At 45.5% G+C, this 17795-nt stretch overlaps 1 protein-coding gene across 3 annotated transcripts in view; it reads right to left on the bottom strand.

Moving 5' to 3' along the window:
• The window catches only part of LOC138246152 (histo-blood group ABO system transferase-like), a 384171-nt gene that overhangs the window by 326461 nt on the left and 39915 nt on the right, over positions 1-17795 (bottom strand). The gene's annotated exons all lie outside the window — the stretch shown is intronic.

The raw sequence follows: 17795 nt of genomic DNA, 5'->3' as shown, positions 1-17795 counted from the left end.
TTTTTGGAATACGATCATCAACATTAGGCACTTAAAAACATTTTGAAATGCAACTGGCATGTCCTGCAACAAGGGTAACACATTAAAATGAAGATTGGCCAACACCCCCAAATTACATATTTGACAGCTAGTTTATTGGGGGATCTATTAACCAAGAGCTTATTTGGGAGAAAAGAGGGAAAAGAGAACCCATCTTGGTTGACAATAAAGAGAATGGGGTACTGGAATTGCAGTCATTTTAAGGCCTCTAAATATGCTGTGTATATGCAAAGCTTTGAAACATTTGAAGGAAGAAGATATCCCATCACAGACATAATTACATGGGAAACCGAATATGTGATTTATATTATTCAATGTGGTTGTAAGAAGAAATATGTAGGAAGCAGTCTCATAAATTGAAAATCAGATTTTTGTTACATCTTAAAGAAATTAAGAACCAAGATAGATCGTATCCATTAGCCAAACATTTCTGGGACACCCATGGAGGAGACTGCAACACTTTAACCTTCTATGGAATTGAACAAATAAAGTCAGGTCTGAGGATGGAAGATAAGACATTAGAAATAAGGAGAATGGAATCCAAAATGATTTTAATATGGGGCTGAGAAAAACCATGGGGACATAACTTAGATGCTGAACTACATGTGCATTTATAGAAGATGGTTGGTTCAGATATTGATGACATAAGTGTGACAGCAGCAAACATAGGTCCAATGTTTATTGATGTTATTCATTGCTGCGCTTAGAACGGTGATCTGTTGCCAATCTTATGTGTTATTACAATATTTTTTAGGCATTCTATAGATTATGTGTTTAATCGCACAATGTGGTATTTCAAAATTGTGCCATAATCTTTATATGAAACATTCTCACTTCTATAATATTGATACTACTTATTGGATATTGACTGTTACTGCAGGGATGTAAAAATATGCACATATATGTGACTCACACTCTTTTGGCCCAATTTGCAATATATGCGATCCAGGTCAGTCTAGGCATGCAATATTGTTACTACTTAGAGCCATGACGGTATTATCACTTATACGGATTGTAGGAAAATAGTCACTTTCTAGAATGGTTACCCTCATTCTTTGGCCTGTCTGTCAGTGTGTTTGACTGTGTTCACTGGGATCCTGCTAACCAGGACCACAGTAATTATGCTCTCTCCTTTTAAAACTTGGTTGCTGGAAACTTTTTCACCCCACATTTGGCATACTGGTGCCCCCATGTAAATCCCTAGTATATGGTACCTAGGTACCAAGGGCATTGGGGTACCAGGGGATCCCTATGGGCTGCAGCAGTTATTCTGCCACCCATAGGGAGCCCATGCAAAAGGTTCTGCAGGTCCGCCATTGCAGTCTGTGTGAAATGTGTGCATCCACTACAGGTCACTGCACCAGGTCACTGTAAGTCACCCCTATGGTAGGCCCTCCCAGTCCAGAGGGCAGTGTACAGGTACCTGTGTGTGAGGGCACCCCTGCACTAGCAGAGGTGCCCCCACAAACTCCAGATTCATTTTCCTGGACTTTGTGAGTGCGGAGATGTCATTGTATGCGTGTACTGGACATAGGTTACTACCTATGTCCAGCTACATAATGGTAACTCCAAACCTGGGCATGTTTGATATCAAACATGTCGAAATCATACCCCAATACTGTTGCAAGTATTGGAAGTATGATTCCATGCACTATGGGGGCTCCCTAGAGGACCCCCAGCATTGCTACCACTAGTCTTATAGGGTTTTCCGAGCAGCCCAAGCTGCTGCCACCCCTCAGACAGGTTTCTGCCCTCTTGCTGCTTGATCTGATCAAGCCCAGGAAGGCAGAACAAAGTATTACCTTGGGAGAGGGAGGTAACACCCTCCTCCTATGGAAATAGGTGTGACTGGCTTGGGAGGGGTAGCCTCCCAAAGCCACTGTCATGCTTTGAAGGGCACATTTGGTGCCATCCATGTATAAACCAGTCCACACCGGTTAAGGGACCCCCAGTCCCTGCTCTGCTGCAAAACTGGACAATGGAACGGGGAGTGACCACTCCCCTGTCCATCACCACCCCAGGGGTGGGTCTCAGAGCTCCCCCCAGAGGGTCCCTGGGTTCTGCCATCTTGTTTCCAAGGTTGGCAGGTGTTGGAAATGGCCCTTCTGCAGGGTTATCCCCAGACTTTTTGCATTCCTCCTTCTCTTTTTCTGACCTCATTTTTGCTGGTTTTTAGACTCTGCACACTTTACCACTGCTAACCAGTGCTAAAGTGCATATGCTCTCTCCCTTTAAACATGGTAACATTGGATCATACCCAATTGGACTATTTAATTTACCCATAAGTCCCTAGTAATGTGCACTGTATGTGCCTAGGGCCTGTAGATTAAATGCTACTAGTGGGCCTGCAGCACTGGTTGTGCCACCCACTTAAGTAGCCCCTTAACCTTGTCTCAGGCCTGCCATTGCAAGGCCTGTGTGTGCAGTTTCACTGCCACTTGACTTGGCATTTAAAAGTACTTGCCAAGCCTAATCCTCTCCTTTTTCTACATATAAGTCACCCCTAATGTGTGCCCTAGGTAACCCCTAGAGCAGGGTGCTGTGTGGGTAAAAGGCAGGACATGTACCTGTGTAGTTTATATGTCCTGGTAGTGTAAAACTCCTAAATTTGTTTTTCAACTACTGTGAGGCCTGCTCCCTTCATAGGCTAACATTGGGGCTGTACTTATACATTGTTGAAGTGCAGTTGCTGATCTGAAAGGAGCAGGAAGGTCATATTTAGTATGACCAGAATGGTAATACAAAATCCTGCTGACTGGTGAAGTTGGATTTAATATTACTATTCTAGAAATGCCACTTTTAGAAAGTGAGCATTTCTTTGCACTTAAATCTTTCTGTGCCTTACAATCCATGTCTGGCTAGGTTTAGTTGACAGCCCCTTGTGCATTCACTCAGACACACCCCAAACACAGGGTACTCAGCCTCACTTGCATACATCTGCATTTTGAATGGGTCTTCCTGGGCTGGGAGGGTGGAGGGCCTGCTCTGACACAAAGGACCGCCGCACACCCTACTGGGACCCTGGCAGACAGGATTGAACTGAAAGGGGACCTGGTGCACTTCTTAGCCACTCTTTGAAATCTCCCCCACTTCATAGGCACATTTTGGTATAAAACGGGGCATCTGCCGTACCTCACCAGACACTTGCTGGAGAAGAAACCTGAACCAGAACCTGCATTCTGCCAAGAAGAACTGCCTGGCTGCCTAAAGGACTCACCTGTCTGCTTTCTACAAAGGACTGCTGCCTTGCTGTTGCCCTGCTGCCTTGCTGAACTCTTGCCTTGCTGCTGAAGTGCTCTCCAAGGGCATGGATAGAGCTTGCCTCCTGTTCCCTGAAGTCTCAGGACCAAAAAGACTTCTCTTTTTCATTTGGATACCTTGTGCGTAGAAAAATTTGACGCACAGCTTGCTCCGCGGTGAAAAATTCACTGCACGCTGATCTGGAAAGACGCCGCTCAACGCGACACCTGCGGTGCGACCGGAACTTCGACGCATGGCCTCGCCTGGACAACGCCGCCTGACTTCAGAAAGAAAATCGACGCGACGCCTGCCTTAAGGGAGAAGATTCCACGCACATCCCACCATAACAACGCGCAGCCGGAAAACGACGCACGACTTCCCCGCATGAAAAATAACGATGCAAGTCCGTGTGTGCAGGGGAGAAATCGACGCACACACCATTTTTCCACGTATCTCTTCTTCTGCGGCCCTTTGCGGAGATTTTCCACTTTAAACCAGGTACTTTGGGCTTGAAAGAGACTTTGTTTGCTTTTTAAAGACTATCACTTTTCAGTGATATCTCTACAATTTCAAATTGCATCTTTATTCGTTTTGACCTGCAAATATCTAGATAAATATTATATATTTTTCTAAACACTGTGTGGTGTATTTTTGTGGTGCTATATTGTGTTATTGTATGATTTATTGCACAAATGCTTTACACATTGCCTTCTAAGTTAAGCCTGACTGCTCATGCCAAGCTACCAGAGGGTGGGCACAGGATAATTTGGATAGTGTGTGACTTACCCTAACTAGAGTGAGGGTTCTTGCTTGGACAGAGGGTAACCTGACTGCCAACCAAAAAACCCATTTCTAACAACAGGGAACTCTGGGAGCATCTGAGAGGCCAGGCAGGTGATGTCAGAGCCCCCTCCTGATAGGTGCTTACCTGGCTAGGTAACCAATTCCCCTTTCAGGGCTATTTAGGGCCGCTCTCTCTCTGGCGGGTCCACAGATTCAGCTTGCAAGTTTCCAGCAGGACACCTCTGCAACCTCTACTTCAACTAGTGACCTCTGGAACTGCAACTGGAACCTTCAGGGCCTGACAAGCTGCCTCCAAGAGGAAGAAAACTTCTGCAACATTCTTTCCAGGGCTCCTGCCAGCAATTACAACATTTCCGCCGGCTGTGCATCCACTGAGGGTGGTGTGTCTTCAGTCTGCACCAGAAGAAAGAAGGAATCTCCCTTGGAGTGAAGGAGTCACTCCCCTGCATCTGCAGGCACCTGCTGCAACGACAACCGGCTGTGTGGATCTACCCTCATCTTGAGCTGCGTGGATCCTGCATCATAGGTGGTAGTCTGGAGTAGTCCTCTTGGTCCTCTACGCAAGCTGTCCATTTTTGTTGGAGGTAAACCTTTGCTTTCCTGTGCAGGACAATACCCCTGTGCACTGTGTCTCTTTCAGCTGCCAAAGCCTGTTTGCATCTACTCCAAAGGATCTTCAGGTGACCTGTAGCTCCAGTCCCCAGCACTCCTTCCTGTGATGCATAGCCCTCTGTGTGATTCTCCTGTGGTGTGGGATCCTTTTCTGCAGTGCTGCATGGGCTCCTTCTGCAACTTCTGTGTCCCTGTCCTGTGGATACTGCCTTTGCTCAGGGTCTCCTCTGACTCTCCCTCTTGGGTTGCGTCCTCCTGGGATTTGCTGGTCCCTGTCAGCTCCACTTTTCCACTAACTGCAAATATGCCTTTGCCAAGGCTTGTTGATGGAATTCCTGCACAGACACCCATCTGCAATCTTCACTCCAGCGTGGGACATCTTCTACATCCATCAGGAACTCTTCTTCGGCTCCAGGGCTGCAGTGCTGACCTGTTTTCCCTCACTGTCGACCACCTCTATCAAGTACAGCTGGGTGGGTAGTAGCTTCTACTCCTCCTGGACTCCACTGACACTTTTAGGCTCCGTCCCCTCTCTCCACAGGTCTTCTTCTCTAGGAATCCACCACTGGTTTCTTGCAGTCTTATCTGGGTGTCTTCTCTTCTTCTTTTTCTTCCTTTTGGGTAGTTAGGGAAATTCTAGCGATTTACTCCTGCTTTCCAGGTCGTTGGGGGTACTGTGTTACTTACCTCTATGGTTTTCTAGTACTCCCAGCTCCCCTCTACACATTCCACTTACCTAGGTGGGTGGCCCATGTTCACATTCCATTTTTTTGTTTTAGTATATGGTTTGGGCACCCCCTAGGGTCACTATTGATTATTGGTATTTGCACTGTTTTCTAATCTTTTCTATGCCTATTGCTGTTTACTAGTGTATATATTTAGTTCATTACTTGTCTCCTATTGGAGGGTTGCCCTTCTAGTATTTTGTGGTATTGTGTTCCAAAAATAAAGTATCTTTATTTTTATACAACTGAGTGCTTTCTTTCATGTGTGTAAGTGCTGTGTGACTACAGTGGTATTGCATGAGCTTTGCATGTCTCCTAGATAAGCCTTGGCTGCTCATCCACAGCTACCTCTAGAGAGCCTGGCTTCTAGACACAGCCTACACTTCCCTAAGAGGGGATACCTGGACCTGGTATAAGGTGTAAGCACCTTGGGTACGCACCACACACCAGGCCAGCGTCCTACGTTGATCGATCATTATATTATGGTCTGCACAATACATTAAATGTCTCTAGATTTATAATTAGGACACCAAGTACAGCTTTATTGATTGGTGTTTTATATAAGCACCTACAGGAGTCTTGGTATCAATCAGATTGGGTGTAACATTTTGAATTATAAATACATGCACAATGTCACTTTATTCAAATGTCACATACAGATTGACAATTGAGGCATATATAATTTTAAGGCAAATCTGTTGTACATTATTTATTAATTGATTATATGCCTCATAATATCGGTCATTAGATCCACAATTGTGCCACCAATTAAAGAGTCTACCTATTAGGTGGACTATATGATCATTTTGGGCAGTTTGCATATTAATTGGATTGGCCACAACATTTCAAGTTAGAATTGCAAATGCGCTAGTGTCACTTTATTGCAATGTTATACACAGAGCAAGAATTAAGATATATTTACTTCCAAGGCCAAAATGACATATACAAATTATTGCAACAGTTTGTGAGGTGAGTTGGATACTCTTCACAACTTGGATGTTATATACATAATTCATCTATTGGTAGTCCACATGGCTTCAGTTTAAAAGGTTAAAAATGTATGGACTAATTTTATTGGTAATAGTATTTTTAAATAGGAAAACAATATATGTATGCACATGCCACTTTATTTTGACAGGAAACATACTGTATGAGTATATATTATGCAGGGCAAATGGATTTGTACATGTGCATAAATACAGCTATATGCACTATTATCATTGGTTGGTGAATTTGTATCAGGTTTATTATGTCTGTCTCTGTATATGGTTTTAATAAATTGTAGTTTTAAATGACATTTTCAAATTTAAATCAATGGAACTATTAGGAATACCAGAGGATTTGGAACAAGATGATTGTCAACTCAACACTTTTCAGACTACAAGATGGTGGTACCAGTAGTCTGAAATGTGTAGCTGTAACAATAGAGGACTAATGCAGAATTTGAGGTAGCTCTGTTGATGTGGGGAGTGTCTAGTAGAATGTGTAAGCCAAAATGAGTGGACACTTAGCCTTTTTTGGGAGCAGCACAATATTGACAATAAAAGACACGATCATTGATAAATATGAATATCAGCAGTTTTTCCCTGTTAAAAACAGCAGCTGTTTATTTCAGCTGTGGTGCAGCTGTATGACGAGTGGAACCTCATCACTTTGAAAGATATATATAAATATCTATCTATCGATATATATATATATATATATATATATATATATATATATATATATATACACACGAGAAAGAAGTGACTCGAACAGATGGTCATGCCAAAGGACAAAAATATATTTCCGCTACAACGTTTCAGCTTCTGCCTTCCTCAGGTAGTACAAGATGGTTTGCTCAGTGGCTGCACAGCTGACACTGCTGGATTTTCAAAAAGCATCATTAGTGAAGATTCCAATTGGAATGTGGAATCAATGCAGGCCTGAGAACTCTTCAGATATGCAGACATCAAGTGGTATTGTCAAATGATGTTAAGTCCATTTGAATGCAGTGATTTTAAATGGTACATCCAGAGGTTTTCTCTAATGTCCAGTAGTTCTTCCTTTAAGACATGTTCCACAGGGAAAGTCTTCAAATCTGATAGTAAATGGTCCAGCAGGTTAAAATGATTGGCTACAGGCTGGTCAAGTTTCTTGTTAGTTATTGCTGATTTGTGGTTCCTGAATCGTGTATGGAGGTAATTCACTGTTTGGCCTGCATATTGTTTTTAACAGCTTTGACGTTGACACTGAATCACAGAAATAATGCATGTTGAGCAACATGTAAGATGCTGTCTTATTCCATTGGTCCTTCATGTAACAGAGCTAGTTACGGATGATGTTTGTAAAAAGGTATTCACAAAGGTATTCACATGTGATGCACCTTTTAGAATCACAGCAATAAACTCTTGCATTTGTTACAGCTTGCTTAAATTCAGCTCTCACAATAAGCGATTGTAAATTTGGAGCTCTGCGGTAAGCAATGACTGGCGGTTTTGGGAAAAGCTTTTGCAATTTTCCACAAGTGCAAAGTAAGGGAAAAACTGTTTGTATTATATCTCTGTAGTTGGGAGCTGATGGATGATGGTCAACCACAAATGGGATTCTTTCACTTTTGTTTCTTCTGTTCGTATTCCAAATAAGTACTTCTGTGGGTAACCGTAAAGACTTGTCAATTTGTTGCAGAATGATATGCAGAGGATAGCCTCATTTTTAAATGGGTGTCTTCATTACTGTAGATGCATCTTATTCTGAGTGCTTGGCTGTAGACGATGCTGAATTTAGTGTGGCGTGGTTTTTTTCACAATTATTTTATTAAGAGCTTCGGATAATGCCATAAACCCATCATCATGTGGTATACTGGTGTTTAATGATATAACATCAAATGTAGCCAGAAGAGTTTCATCATCAAATGTGTAGGTTTGGTTTAATTTTTCAAAAATCTATATATATGTACTAGAAGATGAAGGATCACAAGAAAACAATGGCCAGCCAGTGCAAAAATCTGGATCCCAAAGAATACAACGAGTCACAAGTACAACACACAAATAGATCAACTATATACCTATATTTGTGTATATGTAAACATGCCCCCCTTCCTAAGCCTTAAGAAGCCCTGGGAAACCCATCCCCTGGGGCCAAATACTTTTAGACCCTTCCCAAGTACAAATGGGCCCCAAAGCCAAGAACCATATTGTTGAAGCCTTTTTTAATTATAGGGGAGGAGATTGTATGAGCCTTAAGAGGCCCTAGGGACCCCATCCCCAGGGTCATATTATCAATCAATCAATCAATCAGAGAACTTATTAAGCGCACTATGTACCCGTCAGGGTTTCGAGGCGCTGAGGGGGGGGGGGGAGGGAGCTGCTAGCGTTCGAAGAGCCAAGTCTTGAGGAGTCTCCTGAAGGTGAGAAGGTCCTGGGTCTGGCGTAGCGAGGTGGGGAGAGAGTTCCAGGTCTTGGCGGCAAGGAAGGAGAAGGATCTGCCGCCAGAGGTCTTGCGCTGGATTCGGGGGACGATGGCGAGGGCGAGGTTGGCAGAGTGGAGTTGACGTGTGTGGACGTAAAAGTTGAGTCTGGTGTTGAGGTAAGTGGGTCCGGTGTTGTGTAGAGCCTTGTGAGCGTGGATGAGGAGTTTGAAGGTGATCCTTTTTTCCACGGGGAGCCAGTGGAGGTCTTTCAGGAGAGGGGAGATGTGGCATCGGCGGGGTATGTCGAGGATCAGGCGGGCGGATGCGTTCTGGATGCGCTGGAGTCGTTTGATGTCTTTTGTTGGGATGCCTGTGTAGAGTGCGTTGCCGTAGTCAAGTCTGCTACTGACGAGGGCTTGAGTTACCGTCTTTCTGGTTCCTATTGGAATCCACTTGAAGATTCTGCGGAGCATTCGGAGGGTGTTGTAACAGGAAGAGGAGACGGCGTTGACCTGTTTGGACATGGTGAGAGCGGAGTCGAGGATGAATCTGAGGTTTCTTGCGTGGTTGGCTGGGGTGGGTGGGGGTCCGAGTGCAGTGGGCCACCAGGAGTCGTTCCAGGCCGAGGGGGAGCGTCCGAGGATGAGGACTTCCGTCTTGTCGGAGTTGAGCTTCAGGCGGCTGTTGTTCATCCACTCGGCGATGGATTTTAGTCCCTCGTGGAGGTTGGTTTTGGCGGTGAGAGGGTCTTTGGTCAGTGAGAGGACGAGCTGGGTGTCGTCGGCGTAGGAGATGATGCTGAGGTTGTGTTGACGGGCCACTTTTGCAAGGGGGGCCATGTAGACGTTGAACAACGTTGGACTGAGAGAGGAGCCTTGGGGGACGCCGCAGATGAGGTTGGTGGCTTTGGAGCGGAAGGGGGAGAGCCGGACTCTCTGGGTTCTGTCGGAGAGGAAGGATGAGATCCAGTTGAGGGCTTTGTCTTGGATGCCGGCTTCGTGGAGACGGGCCAGTAGGGTGCGGTGGCAGACTGTGTCGAAGGCGGCTGATAGGTCGAGGAGGATGAGGGCTGAGGTTTCGCCGTTGTCTATTTGTTGTCTGATGTCATCCGTGGCGGCGAGGAGTGCGGTCTCGGTACTGTGGTTTCGTCTGAATCCAGATTGAGAGGGGTCTAGGATGGAGTTGGCTTCTAGGAAGTGGGCGAGCTGTGTGTTGGCGATCTTCTCGATGACTTTCGCTGGAAAAGGGAGGAGAGAGATCGGTCGGAAGTTTTTGAGATCGTTGGGGTCAGCCTTGGGTTTCTTGAGGAGGGGTTGGATTTCTGCGTGCTTCCAGCTGTCCGGGAAGGTGGCGGTGTTGAAGGAGAGGTTGATGATCTTGCGGAGTATGGGGGCGATGGTGGCTACGGCTTTGTTGAATGCGTGATGTGGGCATGGGTCCGTGGGAGAGCCTGAGTGGATGGAATTCATGGTTGTTAGGGTTTCGGCGTCGTCCACTTGGGTCCAGGCGGTGAGGCGGCAGGCGTGGGCGGCGTTGTCAGGGGTGGGGTCTGGCGGAGGAGCGGTGTTGAAACTGTCGTGGATGGCTGCGATTTTCTGGTGGAAGAAGGTGGAGAGGTTGTCGCAGAGTTTCTGGGAGGGTGGGACGTCGTTGATGTTGGCGTTAGGGTTGGAGAGTTCCTTCACGATGCCGAAGAGTTCTTTGCAATCGTGGGCGTTGTTGTTGAGGCGTTCAGTGAAATGGGCGCGCTTGGCGAGTCGGATCCGTTGGTGGTGATCACGGTTGGCGTCTTTGAGGGTGGCAAGGTTGTCGGGAGTGCGCTCGAGGATCCATTTCTTCTTGAGCTTCTGGCAGGTGCGTTTTGAGGTGGTCAGTATTATAATTATAGGGGAGGGGGCACATGGCCTTCCTACCGAGCCTTAAGAGACCCAGGGAATTCCACCTTCCCCAGGGCCAAATATCTTTCAATTAGGGGAGGGGCAAGTGTCCCCGCTCTCCAAGCCCATATGGACCCCATCCGCTAAGGTCATATTTTATTTAAAGAAGAAGAGGGGGCATGGATCACCCTCCCCAATTCTAAATTGCCCCAGATTCCTATCCTTTGCTGTGCAGCACCACTCTCAGTGCCTTTTGTAGCCCACAAACCTCACCCACAGGGGTCAAATGTGATTAGAAGGGGAGAGGGCTGCACAGTCCACAGATCCCATCCCCAAGGCTCCAGGGATCCCATCCTCTGGTACCAAATTCTAAGTAGATGAGGGAAGTGTGGCCCTCCTCCTCGAGCCTTGTTCACCCCTGGGATCTCATCCCCATGCGTCGAATTGCATAAAAAAGGGAAGGGGGCTCCACACCCCTCCCAAAGTCATTTTAGGCACCGGGGACCCATCTCAGGAGCAGAATTCTATTATTAAGGGGATGGGGAGCCATAGAGCTACACTCCGCAACCCTCCTCTCCTGGGGCCAAACTCTAAGGGGAGGTGTATTATGCCCTGGGGTTCCCCCTTTCCTGAACTTTGTTAGGCCCATGGGCACCCCATCTCCCAGGGCCAACGTCCATAATTTAGGGAAGGGGGTATGCAGTCCCACTCCCCAACCCTTTTTATGCCCGAGTGACCCCTTCACAATGGGCCCTAGGTGGGAGCCTACAAACCTCAAGTTGGCAGACATTAGGGCAAGTCACAGGGCGCCAGCCCGCACCACCCATAGTGTGGGAGTCTGCAATGCTCATGCTCTGAGAGAGCAGCTCGCTTCTCATGCTCCCTTCGGTGGGAGCAATGTCTTTTTCTGTGCCCACAGGAGTGCAGAAAGGGAAACAGATCTCTGCTCCCTCTCAACAGGTTCATGTTTGAATCTCCCACCGGGTTGGAACAGACATGTCTTTCCTGCCTGCACTGCTGCAGGCAGGGAAGGCATGTTTGCTCCCACCTGGTGGGAGGTGTAAAAATGCTCCCACCATTCAGAAGCAAACACATGTTTTCCTGCCCAAATCAGTGCGGGCAGACAAACTATTATTCACATGAGTGGACTCCCCAGTATAGAGGGCCACCCTGTTTCGACCATACTTTGTAGCATGATTACTAGCGGCGCTCCAAGGGCATAAATGAAGGCTGGAGTGACTGCTTGCTGCAGCCAAGACACAACATCCATCATGTGCCTGTATCCATTATTGCAGTGCAATTGCAGCGGTTCCCATGTTAGCCATGAGGGCTCCACATTTGTTGACAAAGGCAGTCTTTCTCTCACTAGTTTTGTTGCTGTGGCCCTGCCTGCGGCAGAAAGAGAGCCAGCTGCGCCACTAAGAGTATGTAGCAAGCCTGAGGTGAGGTTCTGGAAGCCTGTAGTTCCTGCTGGAATGCCAGTGAGCAACATCACTTCTGCCTACTGCATCCCCTGGGCTTCCTGGTGCCTGCAGGATCAAGCCGGTCAAGAATTCAGAGGCCCAACTTATTCAATGTGTGAACAGCACCACCTGCTGCTATACGAGGTGCACTGGGCATCCCCCTCTCCAGATAGCTACTGAACCAGACTGAGGCTTTGTGCTGGAGCTGAGTAGCTCGCCCTTGAAAGGAGAGATGGATTTCTCCACTGAAGAAAAGAAAAGAAATGGGGAAAGGCTCATAAAAGAGGGATTATAAGGAACTGAAAGTAAAAAAAGACAATGAGGAAAAGGGGGAGACATGCTGTGCAATGAGCAAGAAGGACATTTGCTGGGCAGTAAGTTTTTCCTCAAGTTTTACATTTATGAAGACTCATCTAGCCTTCACTGTGCGTGCTCGCAAGCTTAAACATGGCGCTTAGGGTCAGGAAAGCAGTCAACTGCATTAATGGCAAACCCTGACATAGAAGAGCCCAGAAGGTAAGGGCAGTCAGTTTGGTGATCTTTTGGCCCACGCCACAGCTGCCTACACTCTTGCCCAGGCCCAGACATTTATTGGAGGCTTTCATGCCATACAGTGAGTCGCATAATGTTGCAGCAGCAACAGGCTCCATGCCGCCATCCCCTGCTCCATACACCCACTTATCTGGCACAGCTTTGCCGCCATTCAATACGCTTGTGGACCCAGTGACAGCCAAGCTGCAATGGTGCTCTTGGGTTGGGAGGCTGAAGCACTCCTTTGCACTACATGAGAAATGGATGGGGCGGTGAAAAAATCGCTACTGCTTCACTTGGGAGGGACAGAATTGTGTGAGCTGTTCGAGAACCTGCACAGCACAGGTGAGGATACAGACCTTGACACTGCTGTGGCAGCTTTGGACAGGCACTTCAAACCACCGCTGAACTCAGACTATGAGTTGTTTAAGCTGCAACAAGCCAGACAAGCTGAGGATGAAACCACTGATGTCTTGTAAGCACACCTTAGGAAGATGGTGCACATGTAGAGATCAGGGCACAGCTGATATGAGGCTGCAAGTTGGCAGCCCTGCAGCAGCTCATCCTGTGCCAGCCAGGTATTACTCTGGGTGTGATTTTCGTATTGAGAAAGTTGCATGAGCTGGCAAACAGCTGTGCGGATGACACGGAGGTGGCCCTGTTGAAAGGGTTGGCCCTGACTAGCACAACTCGCATTGTGAAGGTGAAAGTCGAGCAGGTGGACACTATTCAGTGATGACCTGCTCTCTTGCGGGCCCCAAACACGCCATGGTGACCAGAGGGCAGGTTTCCCAAGGAACACCCAATGTCTACCCTGCCTGGGGGCATATGTGCTCTTGCTTTGGATGACTGAACCACTTTGAAAAAGCGTGCCGCAGTGAAAGGAGAGAACTGAGAACATCGAACAACGACAAGCTGAGGGTGGCCCTGCAGCAATTGTCCATTGATGAGGAGTAGCCCGAAGACCAGCCCCCATGAGCAGTTCAGGAGTCCCGTGTTCGATGAGGATGATACCAATGAGGTGTTCACCATCTCTTTTGCAAGCAAGGATAAAAATGTAACTCCCCCACCACCCATGTGCATTGTGAAGATCAGAGATACATTCATAAGGGCCTTAATTGACACAGGAGTGTCAGTCAGCAAGATGGACACCACCCAGATTGGAAAAATAGTAGCAGGTCCTGAGCTGGTTCCCACCAGAGTGAGAATCTACACATATTGGGGCACAGAGCTGTTCGCGCTGGTGGGAGTAATGGAAGTGGTGGTGAAGAGTGACAATGGCTTGTTTCCATATAAACAAAGGCAACACCAATACTCTCCTAGTTTGGCAACAGTGGAAGACCAGGGGCTGGTATTCTTCACTGGCAGATCCACGAATCACACAGTGGCGATCATGCAGGAGTTTTCCCAGCAGTTCGAAGGACTTGGATGGCTCAAGAACACTAAGGTGTTGCTACACATCGATGACACTCTGAGACCCACAGCACTCTGACACCAGAGAGCGCCATTCCACCGGACACTGTTAGCGGAGGAGGAACTTCAGATCTTGGAGCAGCAAGGGGTGATCGAGAAGGTCACTGGACCTACACCATTGTACTCGCCTTTTGTAATAGCACACAAACCCAAACAACCTAGGGTAATTAGACTCTTTGTGTACATGCGTCTCCCCAATAAGACCATTTGGTAAGAATGGCATATCACCCCGACCACGGACAACATTGTGACAGACCTCAAAGGCGCACAATGGTTCTCAAAACTTGGCTTAAATGCTGTTTTCTACCAGCTGGGGCTAGATATAGCCAGTAGTTACATAGCGATGTTCTCAATACACAGAACAACACCCCCTTTTTCTCAGCCACTGCTTGATGGATGACCCCAAAACCTTATAAATCAAACTAAATAGCACTAAACAATAAAAAAGGAAATGATTTACAAAGTTTTGTGGTAATTCATCAAATGCACCAAAGTTATTAGCAAAACAAAAAAAGAATTTCTAATGGAAGCTCTGACCTAATTATGGGTGACCAGTGACCGCTTGAGTGGTAGCCAATCTGTAAATATAGTTAGGATTCTGCAAGATAGGAATTCCTTGGATTTTTGATTGCCAGTACCTTTGCTACTATTTGAACAATTGCAACAAAACTCTGCAGACTTATTACATTTTCTACATTGGCTGGTTATGTAACGTTTTGTGGTGATTAGTTAAGTGGGGTCCCAAAACACTTTTATCCAATAATGTACTTTTCATATACTTTTTAAACAGACAGTGGCAAAAGGGCTGAACAGATTTTCATACAATTTGGCACAAAAATAGATCATGGTGTGGAAAGTATCCTGAGTGCAACCCCTGCAGATCCCAGCCAACGGCCGAGCATGGCGCTGGGTTGGGTGGTTGTAGGGGGTAGTGGCAGGTCAATCCCTGCCGTGGACGGCTGAAGGCCATGCACGGCAGTAGTTGGATTAACGTAAAGTAATTACAATTAATTAACGTTAAAAAAACTATGGAAATTAACTGAAAAAAACAAAGGTTACAGGGAAGTTATAGTTTTGAAATAGAATTTAAAAAAACATAGAAATTTACCTAAAAACCCAAGGATTACAGTGACCTTATAGTAAGGTTCACTTTTTACTCGCACAAAACCATAGAAATTAAGCAGTTAGTTATGATTATCTCACGTCACTATAACTCAGGCCCTAAGGTGACTATATCTTGCACCCTCGCCATGCACTGCTGATTGCCCCACATATTACATCACTCATGACATCTTTGATAACATCATTGATAATATCAATGTAACATTTACAGTAAATATATTGGTGGGAAGGGTGAGTTATACTCACCTTATGGTGTGAGTTATAGTTAACTGAAATAACTTTAAGAATAACATCTGAATTTCCTTGGTTTTGTGTGTGTAAATTTAGATTCTTACTCTATATGTATATATAGATATAGAATGTTTCAGCTTTCTTTACCTTTTTATGAATACATTGCTGATATATGGATATATATGCACACACACATATATATATAAATATACACACATATCTATAAACACACATATATATATACAGACATGTATATTATATATAAATAAATGTACCAAAAACATTCTAAATCCAGAGTGCCTATAGTTCACTGCAGTTCATCCAAAGTGTGCATTCTAGAACACCCATGTGCAACTAAGAATTTAGATTATATTTATCCATAATCAATTTGCCATCTACATTGCTGAAAAACATGAAAGCAAAACTAATAATCTAATTTTGGTTGGATTATACAAAGAATCTGAACTGAGGCAAAGCGGAAATATGTGGGTGCGTCCTACTATTGTACAGGATGTCTGCCTGAAAGCTGAGCTCAGAGTCCAGCGGACTCTACAATTTACACCCATCCTTCTTAAGAGACACAATTCACAATGTATGCCCTGAGTCTGGCAGCTCAAGGCACAGGGAGTAATCACAGTCAAACATATCAGCAAACATGCAAATATCAATATAACAGGGTCGGTCCCCAAGGCGGTAAGAAAACCGCCCCAAGGAGGGACAAAGGTAAAGCATTTACCAATGTCATCAAGACTTTTTGAAAGGCAAGCCCTGGAACGAGTGAAAGTGATGGGCGTGAGGTGGGCGTGGTTGAAAGCCCACATAGATACCAACATGTTGGAAAAGCAGTGCTTGCGTGCTACTATGCTCAACCTAAAAACATCACCAACTGTAATCACAATTTGAAGCGGTCTGACTGCACAGGCTAGGTGGGTTGCTTTTAAAGTCCTGCAGCCCCATCTCAGCAGCCCCTGCCAGAATCAGATCAAGTAAGTACATTTGAATAAATAAAAAAAACATTACTGCTTTGTGGTCGAAGGTGGAGTTGGGGGGGGCTGACAAGGCGTACCTTCTTCTCCAGGCCCATTCTTATACCTTGTACAGCACACACCAACACTGGTTCCCCAAATAGCCCCAATGTCCATGGCTGTTCATGACTACAAGTCTTAGAGACACTGACACTCTCCCCTGACTTTCCAATATGTTCCCTTGCAGATAAATTGTTGACTCCCCATTGAGCCCTCTCAGCACAGCATCGGACACATGCAGGATACAGTTCTGAAGTGCACTGCATACTGCAGCGATTGAGAGGCAATCCATATACCTGCTAGTTTACTGCACCCCCCACCCTCCCATTTTGGTACCTCATTCGCCTATGCATGTGTTGCACAAATTGTTAAGTGTCTGTGCTTCACTATGATCATGTTTAAGCCGAACAGCTGAGTAAGCATTTAATGAGTTTTGCAGCTGTTTCAATGCTATTGCTAGTTGGACAGTGCACCTTGTGGGTGGTCGGGTGTGCTATAATTGCATAGCAAATGCATCATATTGTGGCTTTTGCAGACACCAGCACCAACATGTATTAGTGTAAACCTTGATGCAGAGTACTTGCCAAGGTTGGGTGCAAATACCACAATGATTCCCCAGTAGGAGTACTTAAAACTGAATAACTGGAAAGACATTCTGGCACTGCAGTTATAATATTGCTAAGCTTTTAAAAGCAAATTGCAACATAGATCACAGAACGAAATAGGACACAATAAGATGAACAACTAAGTTGTTGTTGTAGTTCTGGGGTGACTGTGAGCCTCTTTAAAATACACACAAACAAATTGTGGGTTGAAAGTGAAACAAAGATAAGGAAAAGTTCTAAATGCCAGAGTAAGCTAACATTCAAATCAAGGCATGTACGGAAAGCACAGTAAAAAAGTGAAGCAGAAAATCCTCAAGGATAAACACAATCACCTGAAGATGTGATGGTCATCAGAGAACTACTGCTACAAAAGAACAACAGATTAATATCAATAGCTAACAAGCCTATTGACCAGAATCGACCATATGTAAACTGATGGCTATACTCAATGCTGACACAAAGAAGGTCTCAGATCTAGAAGTCAAGGCTATGAAACATTTGTAAAACAAACTATTGGAAATTGCTTTACGTGAACTCAACACAGGACCTATATGTGGATTAAAGAATATTGGGCAAATTTGATCATCTGTTTTGCTGGACTCTAATTTCCTGACTTAAATCTGCACTCCTCCACAACTGTGTCAACCACCATGAAGT

Source organism: Pleurodeles waltl, chromosome 7, assembly GCF_031143425.1.
Source record: "Pleurodeles waltl isolate 20211129_DDA chromosome 7, aPleWal1.hap1.20221129, whole genome shotgun sequence".
Classification (NCBI taxonomy): Eukaryota; Metazoa; Chordata; class Amphibia; order Caudata; family Salamandridae; genus Pleurodeles; species Pleurodeles waltl.
This window is presented reverse-complemented; position numbering and strand designations above follow the sequence as displayed.